Here is a 12,835-nt window from a genome sequence, read left to right as displayed (position 1 = left end):
CAAACCTGCATGGCTTAGACACTGCTGTAACAATCCATATGTCTCTAGTAAAGTATCCTTATTGGCTCTCTGAAATTAACTGGAGGAATACTAAAAGCAAACCTTTGACAACCTCGTGGCGCTAAAGGAATTGAATAAAAACAATCTTCCAAGTCTAAGATAATCTTATGTGTGCCTTTTGGAATGGCTGCCGGGGACGGCAACCGTGGTTGCAATGCTCCCATTGGCTGCATGGTTGCATTAACCTCTCTGAAATCCTGAATTAATCTCCACTTTCCCGATTTCTTTTTAATAACAAAAATTGGAGAGTTCCATGGAGAATTAGATGGTGAAATATGTCCACTATCCAGCTATTCCTGCACTAACCGCTGGGCAACTTGCAATTTTTCTTGTGTTAGAGGCCACTGACTCACCCATACAGGGTCATCACTTTTCCATATTATCGGGTCTGCATGGAGTGCAGGCCTTTCAGTGACCTCTCCTAAAAATACCCTAATTCTGCTCTAGAAGGTCTACTGTCTGATACGACAGGATCAATCTTTCCCTTATTATCTTTTCCTAGACCTTGATTAGGTAATAATCCTTGTTGAAACATCTGATTAGTAACAGCCATGCTAGGAGAATATAAATATACTCCCATTCTGGACATGATATCTCTGTCCCATAAGTTCACAGGTAAATGGGGAATAATATACGGCTTAAAGGTTCCTTCATGTCCTTCCTCATCTTTCCAATGCAGTTCATTGCTACTTTGTTCAGGATTTCTAGTCTGACCAATTCCTTGTAACTGTGTAATAGTTTCCGTTTTTGGCCACTTAGAAGGCCACTGACTGGCGGTTATGACGGAAGTATCCGCACCAGTATCCAGGATCCAGGAGGCCAGAAAATCTTTTTCCATTTATAAACAAAGTGAATTATGGTCTCCGAGGACCTATGGTCTGTACCCAAACTGCACCAGATGAACCAAATCCATCTTCTCCTCTCTTTTCTTTTTAAGACCTCAACATAAAACCAACAATACTTAACCTCATATAAGAAAATTTTTGAATTAACACTTAAATGCACTGGTACAACTCTAACATAGCCTCACTGGCTTACACACTGAGAGGAACAATAAGATCTCTTGAACTGAGAAGCTTCTGTATAGCAAAAGACTTAATCAACATGACATAATCTCAGGCTATAGAATTGAAAATCTTCATTAATCACTAATCCACTTTAAAAACACACAAAGAACTAAGGAAATTAGTCACCAAAAGAACAATTAATCCACTAAAAATATGCAACAGACCTAAACTGAAAACTCTCAATAAATGAACCTAAAATGGCTGAAAGACATTTAAAACATTTAAAAACTACTCAAATATAACATCCTTAACCATTGGAGAGATGCAAATCAGAACAACTCTGAGACTCCATCTTATTTATCTTTGCAACATGACCAAGATCATGCTTAAGAGAAACTCCTCCACTGCTGTCGACTTTTCAGAAAATTAGGCAACAAACCACTTTAAAACTCAGCTATACCTCCTCTGGGCTTATAAACAAAAGATGCTCAACCATGTCACAAGGACACGTGCTCAACCATGTTCACAGCAGAATTACTTTATCATACACAGAATCTGAAAACAAATGTATCTCTTCTACACACATCATAAATGAGATAGCCACAAATACCATAAATATTTTTGAGTAACTCTAATCACACAAATTGAAAACCTGTACAACAAGAACTTTAAATCTCTGAAGGAAGAAATTTAAGCCATCAGAAAATGTAAAGATCTCCTATTCTCTTGTAAAGAAAGCACCAACATGGCAAAATTGACAATGTTACTGAAAGCAATCTACAGATCTAATGCAAATGCCCATTAAACTTGTAACAAAATTCTTTTGACTTTGAAAAAACAATCCTCAACCTTATGAGAAAAGATAAAAACTCAGGCTAGCCTAAGCAATCTTAAAATCCTGTACAATCAAGAAACTTCTGAATGCATCACAATCTCTGACTTTAAACTTTACTACAGAGGCACAGTACTGAAATCAATCCACCTTGGATACGAATTCACTTGCCTACAAACAGCATACTTTTGACAAAAAGGCAAAATTGTGAAATGGGTTTCTGACCCAGCCCGGCGCCAGCCTGGGACAGGGAGCTCAGAGGTTCCTTGGCCCACTATCCTTCTTGGGCTCTCTGCAGGGCCTCTACTCCCGGCATACTGCCTCTTTCTTCCTAGCCCACCCAGCTTCCATCCAGAACCCTCCCCAATTCGGCCCCACCGCCCTCTTTCGGCACATAACATCACCCAGCCCAGCCTGTCTGGGCACTGGGTCCGAATCCTTGGGGCACCCAACTGGGTGGGAGTTCCTTTGCTTCTATGGCCTGCCTGCACCAAGCAGGGTAGGTGCTTTGTTTGCAAGCTGCCCCATCAGCACGGAGGCCTGATCTCTTGACGGCGCTAGGAGAGCCAGCATTGGGGAGAGCCAGCGTTGGGGAGAGCCAGTGTTGGGGCACCAGGAGAGCCAGCGTTGGGGAGAGCCAACATTGGGGAGAGCCAGCTTTGGGTAGGCAAGGAGACCTGATCCAGTAAAAGAAGATCCATAAGGGAGCATTTGGAAGAAGAGATGGGCAGACGCCAAGGCAAGAATTCGCTCAACAAGCTGAAAAGCAACATGAAGCCACCAGAAACCAGCGACCTCACAACGGGAGGACATGAACACCTTAATCAAGAAGAAGTAGAAAAGATTGACTTCATGAAAGTGATTGACGCCCTTAAACAGCATGTAAAAAAATGCCCTTATAGAAATGGATGAGAAATATAACAGAAAGTTTGAAGAATTGAATAAATCAGTGAATGGTACCCTAGAAAACCAAGAAAAAACAATCAAACAGATAATGGAAACAGTTCAAGACTTGAAAACTGAAATGGAGGCAAAGAAGAAAACACAAACAGAGGGCCGGCTGGACATGGAAAATTTAAGTAAACAAACAGAGTCTACAGAAACAAGCATAACCAACAGAATACAAGAGTTAGAAGAAAGAATCTCAGATTCTGAAGATACCACAGAGAAAATAAACACACTGATCAAAGAAAACAGCAAATCCAACAAACTCTCATCACAAAACATTCAGGAAATATGGGACACAATAAAAAGGCCAAACCTAAGAATAATAGGAGTAGAAGAAGGAGAAGAAGCACAGCTCAATGGTCCAGAAAATATATTAAATAAAATTATAGAAGAAAACTTTCCCAACCTAAAGAAAGATATACCTATGAAGGTTCAAGAAGCATACAGAACACCGAATAGGCTGGATCAAAAAAAAAAAAAAAACATCCCCTCGCCATATAATTATCAAAACACAAAGCATACAGAATAAGGAAAGAATATTAAGAGCTGCAAAGGAAAAAGGCCAAATTACTTATAAAGGTAAACCTATCAGACTTACACCTGACTTCTCCATGGAAACCATGAAAGCCAGAAGGTCCTGGATAGATGTACTGCAGAAACTGAGAGACCATGGATGCAAGCCCAGATTACTATACCCAGACAAGCTTTTGTTCACTATAAATGGAGAAAATAAAATTTTCCAGGATAAAAACAAATTTAAACAATACACAGCCACAAATCCAGCTTTACAGAAAGTAATAGAAGGAAAATCACTAACCAAGGAGTCCAACAATGACCACAATAACTCAGACATCTAGAGACCCTTCACCAACACAAATCAAAGAAGGGAAACACACAAACTCTACGACTAAAAAAGTGACCGGAGTTAACAACCACTGGTCATTAATATCACTTAATGTCAATGGACTCAACTCACCTATAAAAAGGCACAGGCTCAGAGATTGGATAAAAAAACTGGATCCAACATTCTGCTGTTTACAAGAAACACACCTCAACCACAAAGACAGGCACCTACTCAGAGTAAAGGGTTGGGAAAAGGCTTATCAAGCAAATGGACCTAAGAAACAAGCAGGTGTGGCCATACTAATCTCTAACAAAGTTGACTTCAAACTTAAATCAATCAGAAGAGATGGGGAGGGGCATTTTATACTCATAACAAGAACAGTTCATCAGGATGAAGTCTCAATCCTGAATATCTATGCCCCTAATACAAAAGCACCCACGTACGTAAAAGAAACATTACTAAAACTCAAGGCAGCCATGAAACCGCACACACTAATAGTAGGAGACTTCAACACTCCTCTCTCACCAATGGACAGGTCAATCAGACAGAAACCTAACAGAGAAATAAGAGAATTAATGGAGGTAATGAATCAAATGGACTTAACAGACATCTATAGAACATTCCACCCAAATAGGAAAGAATAAAGCTTCTTCTCTGCAGCTCATGGAACCTTCTCAAAAATCGACCACATAGTCAGTAACAAAGCAAACATCCACAGTTACAAAAAAATATTAGTAACCACCTGTGTCTTATCAGATCACCATGGATTAAAGTTAAAATTCAACAACAATGCTACCCCCAGAAAGCCTACAAATTCATGGAAACTGAACAGTCAACTACTGAACCATACCTGGATTAAGGAAGAAATAAAGAAAGAAATTAAAGTCTTCCTGGAATTCAATGAAAATAAAGAAACAACATACTCAAACTTATGGGACACTATGAAAGCAGTCCTAAGAAGAAAGTTCATAGCACTAAGTGCCCACTTAAAGAAAACAGAGAAATCTCACATTGGAGACTTAACAGCCCACCTGAAAGCCCTAGAAAAAAAAGAAGCAGACTCACCTAGGAGGAGTAGAAGACTGGAAATAATCAAACTGAGGGCTGAAATCAACAAAATAGAAACACAGAAAACAATCCAAAGGATCAATGAAACAAAAAGCTGGTTCCTGGAGAAAATCAACAAGATTGACAAACCCCTATCCAAACTAATCAAACGGCAGAGAGCGAATTTGCAAATTAATAAGATCAGAAATGAAAAGGGGGACATAACCACAGACACAGAGGAAATTCAGAGAATCATTAGATCTTACTACAAAAGCCTATATGCCACAAAACTGGAAAATGTAAAGGAAATGGACACTTTTTTAGATAAATACTATATACCCAAGTTAAACCAGGACCAGGTGAACAATCTAAATAGACCTGTTAGTCGCGAAGAATTAGAAGAGGTTATCAAAAAGCTCCCTACCAATAAAAGCCCAGGACCAGATGGTTTCAATGCAGAATTCTACCAGAACTTCCAAGAAGACCTAATACCTATACTCCTTAATGTATTTCACAATATAGAAACAGAAGAGGCATTGCCAAATTCCTTTTATGAAGCTACAGTTACTCTGATACTAAAACCGCACAAAGACTCAACCAAGAAAGAGAACTATAGACCAATCTCACTCATGAACATCGATGCAAAAATCCTCAACAAAATACTGGCAAACCGAATCCAAGAACACATTAGAAAAATTATCCATTATGACCAAGTAGGCTTCATCTCAGGGATGCAGGGCTGGTTCAACATATGAAAATCTATCAATGTAATCCATCATATAAATAAACTGAAAGAAAAAAATTATATGATCATTTCATTAGATGCTGAAAAAGCATTTGACAAAATTCAATATCCCTTTATGATAAAAGTATTGGAGAGATTAGGGATACAAGGGTCATACCTAAATATAATAAAAGCTATATACAGCAAGCGGACAGCTAACATCAAATTAAATGGAGAGAAACTCAAAGCCATCCCACTAAACTCAGGAACACGACAAGGCTGTCCACTCTCGCCATACCTCTTCAATATAGTGCTTGAAGTTCTAGCAATAGCAATAAGACAACATAAGGGGATCAAAGGGATTCGAATTGGAAAGGAAGAAGTAAAACTTTCGTTATTTGCAGATGATATGATAGTGTACATAAGTGACCCCCAAAACTCCACCAAAGAACTTTTACAGCTGATAAACACCTTCAGTAATGTGGCAGGATACAAGATCAACTCCAAAAAATCAGTCGCCCTCTTATACACAAAGGATATGGAAGCAGAGAGGGAAATCAGAGAAGCTTCACTTTTCACGATAGCCACAAACTGCATAAAATATCTTGGGGTAAATCTAACCAAGGAAGTGAAAGATCTATTTGACAAGAATTTAAGGCATTGAAAAAAGAAATTGAGGAGTATACCAGAAAATGGAAGGACCTCCCATGCTCTTGGATTGGGAGGATCAACATAGTAAAAATGGCAATTCTACCAAAGGCAATTTATAGATTCAATGCACTCCCCATCAGGGTCCCATCAAAATTCTTCACAGATCTGGAGAGGACAATAATCAACTTTATATGGAAAAACAAAAGACCCAGGATAGCCAAAACAATCCTATACAATAAAGGATTGTCTAGAGGCATTACCATCCTTGACTTCAAACTCTATTACAGAGCTACAGTAATGAAAACAGTGTGGTACTGGCATAAAAACAGAGAAGTCGACCAATGGAATCGTATAGAAGACCTGGATTTTAACCCACAAACCTATGAACACCTCATTTTTGATAAAGGAGCCAAAAGTATACAATGGAAGAAAGAAAGCATCTTCAACAAATGGTGCTGGCATAACTGGATGTCAACCTGTAGAAGAATGAAAATAGACCCATATCTATCACCATGCACAAAACTCAAGTCCAAATGGATTAAAGACCTCACTATCAGTCAGAACACATTGAACCTAATAGAAGAGAAAGTGGGAAGTACCCTACAACAGATGGGCACAGGAGATCGCTTCCTATGTGTAACCCCAACAGCACAGACATTAGGGCAACATTGAATAAATGGGACCTACTAAAACTGAGAAGCTTCTGTAAAGCAAAGGACACTGTCACCAAGACAAAAAGGCAACCTACTGACTGGGAGAAGATCTTCACCAACCCCGCAACAGACAAAGGTCTGATCTCCAAAATATATAGAGAACTCAGGAAACTAGACTTTAAAATGCTAATTAACCCAATTAAAAAATGGGGCACTGAACTGAACAGAGAATTCTCAGCAGAGGAAGTTCAAATGGCCAAAAGACACTTAAGGTCATGCTCAACCTCCTTAGCGATCAGGGAAATGCAAATCAAAACAACTTTGAGATATCATCTTACACCTGTCAGAATGGCTAAAATAAAAAACTCTAATGATAGCCTTTGCTGGAGAGGCTGTGGAGGAAGGGGTACCCTCATCCATTGCTGGTGGGAATGCAATCTTGTGCAACCACTTTGGAAATCAGTGTTTCGGTTTCTCAGGAAATTCGGGATCAACCTACCCCTGGACCCAGCAATACCACTCCTGGGAATATACCCAAGAGATGCCCTATCATATGACAAGAGCATTTGTTCAACCATGTTCATAGCAGTATTATTTGTAATAGCCAGAACCTGGAAACAACCTAGATGCCCCTCAATGGAAGAATGGATGAAGAAAGTATGGAATATATACACATTAGAGTACTACGCTGCGGTAAAAAACAATGACTTCTCGAATTTTGCATGCAAATGGATGGAAATAGAAAACACTACTCTGAGTGAGGTAACCCAGACCCAAAAAGATGAATATGGGATATACTCACTCATAATTGGTTTCTAGCCATAAATAAGGGTCACGGAGTCTATAATTGGTGATCCTAAAGAAGCTAAGTAAGAAGTTGAACCAAAAGAAAAACATATAGTTATCCTCTTGGCTATGGGAAGTAGACAAAATTGCCGGGGAAAAAATTGGGATCTTGGGGGTGGGGTGGGATGGGGGTAAGGGGAGATGGGGAGAGAAAAGGGAGAAGGGGAGGATGGGGGGAACTTGGGGAAAAAGGATGATTGGGATAAAGGATGGTTGGATAGGGGAGCAGGGAAGCACAATTCTTAGTTAAGGGAGCCACCTTAGGGTTGGCAAGAGACTTGAACCTAGAGTGGCTCCCAGGAGCCCAAGCCGAGGTCCCCAGTTAGGTCCTTGGGCAGCTGAGGATAGGGAACCGGAAATGACCCTAGCCTATAGCAATACTGACGAATATCTTGCATATCATCATAGAACCTTCATCTGGTGATGGATGGAGATAGAGACAGAGACCCACACTGGAGCACTGGACTGAGCTCCCAAGGTCCCAATGAGGAGCAGAAGGAGGGAGAACATGAGCAAAGAAGTCGGGACCACAAGGGGTGCACCCACCCATTGAGACAGTGGAGCTGATCTACTGGGAGCTCACCAAGGTCAGCTGGACTGTGACTGAAAAAGCATGTGTTAAAACTGGACTCTCTGAACATGGCGAACAATGAGGGCTGATGAGAAGCCAAGGACAATGGCACGGGGTTTTGATCCTACGCAATGTGCTGGCTTTGTGGGAGCCTAGCCAGTTTGGATGTTCACCTTCCTAGATATGGACAGAGTGGGGAGGACCTAGGACTTACCACAGGGCAGGGAACCATGACTGCTCTTTGGACTGGAGAGGGAGGGGGAGAGGAGTGGGAGGAGGAGGAGAAGGGTGGGAGGAGGGGGAGGGAAATGGGAGGCTGGGAGGAGGTGGAAACTTGTTTTTTTTTCTTCCTTTTCTCAATAAAAAAAAAATGAAAAAAAAAACAACAAAATTGTGAAATGGAAAACAAGCATTTTAACCTGCTTATCTCAGAGGCTACCTTAATTTAAACCTGGCTTTTTTCTTTCAGTTGAAGCTGCACTACACGGCAGGGGGTAGGACACAGGCTCACTTTGTTGGACTGCCTTTCTGAGCTCTGGCGGGTGGATTTTTTAATTTTTTTATTTTAACTTGTAAATCATAAAATTAGGAGAATTTCTGAATCCTCTCCTCTGTTCTATAGACTGTGTGAGGTTAAATTTGCTCTCTATGGAGGCGCACGCCTTTAATCCCAGCACTTGGGAGGCAGAGGCAGGCAGATATCTGTGAGTTCGAGACCAGCCTGGTCTACAAGAGCTAGTTCCAGGACAGGCTCCAAAACCACAGAGAAACCCTGTCTCGAAAAACCAAAAAAAAAAAAAAAAAAAGAAAAGAAAAGAAAAAATAAAAAAGAAAAGAAAAAAATTTGTTCTCTAAACTTGCTTTTGCTCCTCCTTGCCTTTTACTTACAGGTCGGTTAGATTAACTGGCTACTGTGAGCACGTGGCTACTCAATCTCAGCTGTAACTTGGTGATTCTTGGGCCAAAAGTCATTTTTCCTTTACCTTTCCTACTCATTTAGCAATCAATAAAAGTTGCAGTTCTGTGTCTATCACGCTTACAGATTCTCAATAACTCTGCCATTGTTCTGCTCCACTTTAACTTAAGTTACCAACATATATAACTGAATAATTTTTCCTTATCCCACATCTAACTTATTTACAGAAATATGGGCCTACAGGGACCTCCTGAAACTGAAAAGCTTCTGTAAAGCAAAGGACAGTCAGCAAAACAAAACAATAGCCTACAGAATGGGAAAAGATCTTCACTAACCTCACATCAGACAGAGGTCTGATCTCCAAAATATACAAAGAACTCAAGAAATTGGACACCAAAAGATCACATAATCCAATAAAAAGAAATGGAGTACAGACCTTAAACAGAGAACTCTCAACAGAGGAATCTAAAATGGCTGAAAGACACTTAAGGAAATGTTCAACATCCTTAGTCATCAGAGAAATGCAAATCAAAACAACTCAGAGATTCCATCTTACACCTGTGAGAATGGCCAAGATCAAAAACACTGATGACAACTTATCCTAGAGAGGTTGTGGGGTAAAGGGAACACTTCTACATTGCTGGTGGGAGTGCAAGCTGGTACAATCTCTTTGGATGTCAGTGTGGCGATTTCTCAGAAAATCAGGAAACAACCTTCCTCAAGACCCAGTAGTACAACTTTTGGGTATATATCCAAAGGATGCTCAATCGTGCCACAAGGACATGTGCTCAACTATGTTCATAATAGCATTATTTATCATAACCAGAACCTGGAAACAACCTAAATGCCCCTCAATCGAAGAATGGATAAAGAAAATGTGGTACATTTACACAATGGAGTACTACACAGCAGAAAAAAAATAATGACAGCTTGAATTTTGCAGGAAAATGGATGGAGGTAGAAAACATTATTATGAGTGAGGTAACCCAGGCACAGAAAGACAATTATCACGTGTATTCACTCATAGGTGGTTTTTAAACATAAAGCAAAGAAAGCCAGCCTACAAACCACAATCCCAGAAAACTTAGACAACAATGCGGACCCTAAGAGAGGCTTACATAGATCTAATCTACATGGGAAGTAGAAAGTAGAAAAAGACAAGATCTCCTGAGTGAATTGAGAGCATGGGGACCTTGGGGGAGGATTGAAGGAGGGGGGGGGGAGCAGAGAAAAATGTAGAGCTCAATAAATATCAGTAAAAGAAAAAGAAAAAGAAAAATGACCAGAGTAAAGCTGAAGAATACAGTAGATAGAGCCAAAATGTAGCAATTGGGAAGCTGAGGCAGGAGGATTATGATCATGAGACCAAAAAGGGATACATACTGAAGTAAGGCAATGGAGGGAAATATGTATGCTATAAAGTGAAAACTAGTAAGTAGGCTTGGTAATACACACTGAAAATTCAATCACATGGGTGATAATACATGCCTGTAATTCCATCTCTTGGTAATAATGCCTATAATTCCATCTCAATAATACATGCCTGTAATTTCATCTCTTAATTATACATGTCTGTAATTCCACCTTGGTAATACATTCCTGAAATTCCACCTCTTGGTAATAGTACATGCCTGTAATTCCATCTGGTGGGTGGTAATACATACCTGTAATTCCAGCTTCTGGGTGGAAATACATGCCTGTAATTCCATCTCTTAGTAATACATGTGTGTAATTCCAACTCATGGGTTATAATAAATGCCTGTAATTCCATCCTGTGGGTGGTAACACATGCCTATAATTCCATTGCTTGTTAATAACACATGCCTGTAATTCCATCTCGGAAATAAATAACCATCATTTAATCTCTTAATAATACAAGCCTAAACTTTCATTTCTTGTTAATAATACATGCCTGAAATTCCATCTTGTGGGTGGTAATATAATGCCTGTAATTTCATCTGGTTGGAGGTAATACATATCTCTAATTCCATCTTGAAGGTTTGTAATACATGATTGTAATTCTATCTCGTGGGTAATAACACATGCCTGTGATTCCATATATTGGTAATATCACATGCCTGTAATTCCACTATGTGGGTGGTAAAACATGCCTGTAACTCCATCTCGTGGTAATAATAAAAACCTGCAATTCCATTTCTTAGGTGGTAATACATGCCTCTAATTCCATCTATTGGGTGGTAGTGCATGCCTGTGATTCCATCAATTTGGTTATACTACAGCCTGTAAATCCATCTGGTGGGAGTAATACAATCCTGTAATGCCATCAATTGGGTGGTAATACGTGCCAATAATTCCATCAATCGGGTGATAATAAAGACTGTGATTCCATTGTGTGGTTAGTGACACATACCGGTATTTCATATGGTGTGTTGTAATATTGCCTGTAATATCATGATTGGTGGAAAAACATACCTGTAACTCAATACTTTGAATTGTTATAAATTCCTGTAATTCCATCTGGTGGGTTGTAAAACATGGGTATAATTCCAACTTGTGAGTAGTATACATGCCTGTAATTCCATCAATTGGGTTATAATAAAGACTGTAATTCCATCTGATAGGTGGTAATACATGCCTGTAACTCCATCTGGTTGGTGGAAATACATGCTGGTAAATCCAACTTCTGGGAGGTAATACTTTCCTGTAATTCCATAAGGTGTGTGGTAAAACATGCTTGTAATTCCATAAGGTGGGTGGTAATGCATGCGTGTAATTCCATCTGGTTGGTGGTAATATATGCCTTTAATTCCCTCTGGTTGGTGGTAATACTTGCCTGTAATTCCAACTTCTGGGAGGTAATACTTAACTGTAATTCCATAAGGTGTGTGCTAAAACATGCTTGTAATTCCAATGGTGGGTGGCAATACATACCTGTAATTCCATCTGGTTGGTGGTAATACATGCCTGTAATTCCATATGATGAGTGGTATTGCCTGCCTGTAATTCCATATGGTATGTGGTGAAACATGATGTAATTCCATCTGGTGGGGGGTAATACATACCTGTAAGTCCATCTAGTCAGTTGTAATACATGACTGTAATGCAATCTCAAGGGTGGTAATATATGCTTGTAATTCTGTTTTGTCAGTAATAAGACATGACTGTAATTCCATCTGGTGGTTTGTACAACATGCCTGTAATTCCATCAATTGGGTGAAAATACGTGCCTGTAATTCATTCTTGTGGTTGGTAATACATGCTAGTAATTCCATCTAGTGGCTTGTAATTCTTGCCTGTAATTATATTTTGTTCGTGGAAAAACATGCCTGTATTTCCATCTCATTTTGGGTAATGCGTATCTGTAATACCATGTGGTGGTTGGTGACACATGCCTGTAATTGCCTGTGGTAGTAGTAATACATGCCTGTAATTCCATTTGTGTGTGTATTAATACATGCCTGTATTCCATATGGTGTGTTGTAATACATGCCTGTAATTCCATGATTGGGTGGTAACACATGCCTGTAATTCCATCCTTTGAATTGTTATAAATTCCTGTATTTCCATCTGCTGGACTGTACAACATGCCTGCAATTCCAACTAGTGGGTAGTATACATGCCTGTAATTCCAGGAATTGGGTGATAATAAAGACTGTAATTCCATCTGATGGACGGTAATACATACCTGTAACTCGATCTGGTTGGTGACAATACATCCCTGTACATCCAACTTCTGGGAGGTAATACTTGACTGTAATTCCATAAGGTGAGTGGA

The sequence above is a fragment of the Microtus oregoni genome, unplaced genomic scaffold (genome assembly GCF_018167655.1).
Source record: "Microtus oregoni isolate MIOR12 unplaced genomic scaffold, Mior012 000003F_ref0000135, whole genome shotgun sequence".
In the NCBI taxonomy this organism is placed as follows: Eukaryota; Metazoa; Chordata; class Mammalia; order Rodentia; family Cricetidae; genus Microtus; species Microtus oregoni.
The sequence above is the reverse complement of the archived record's forward strand: the minus strand, read 5'-3'. Positions refer to the sequence as shown.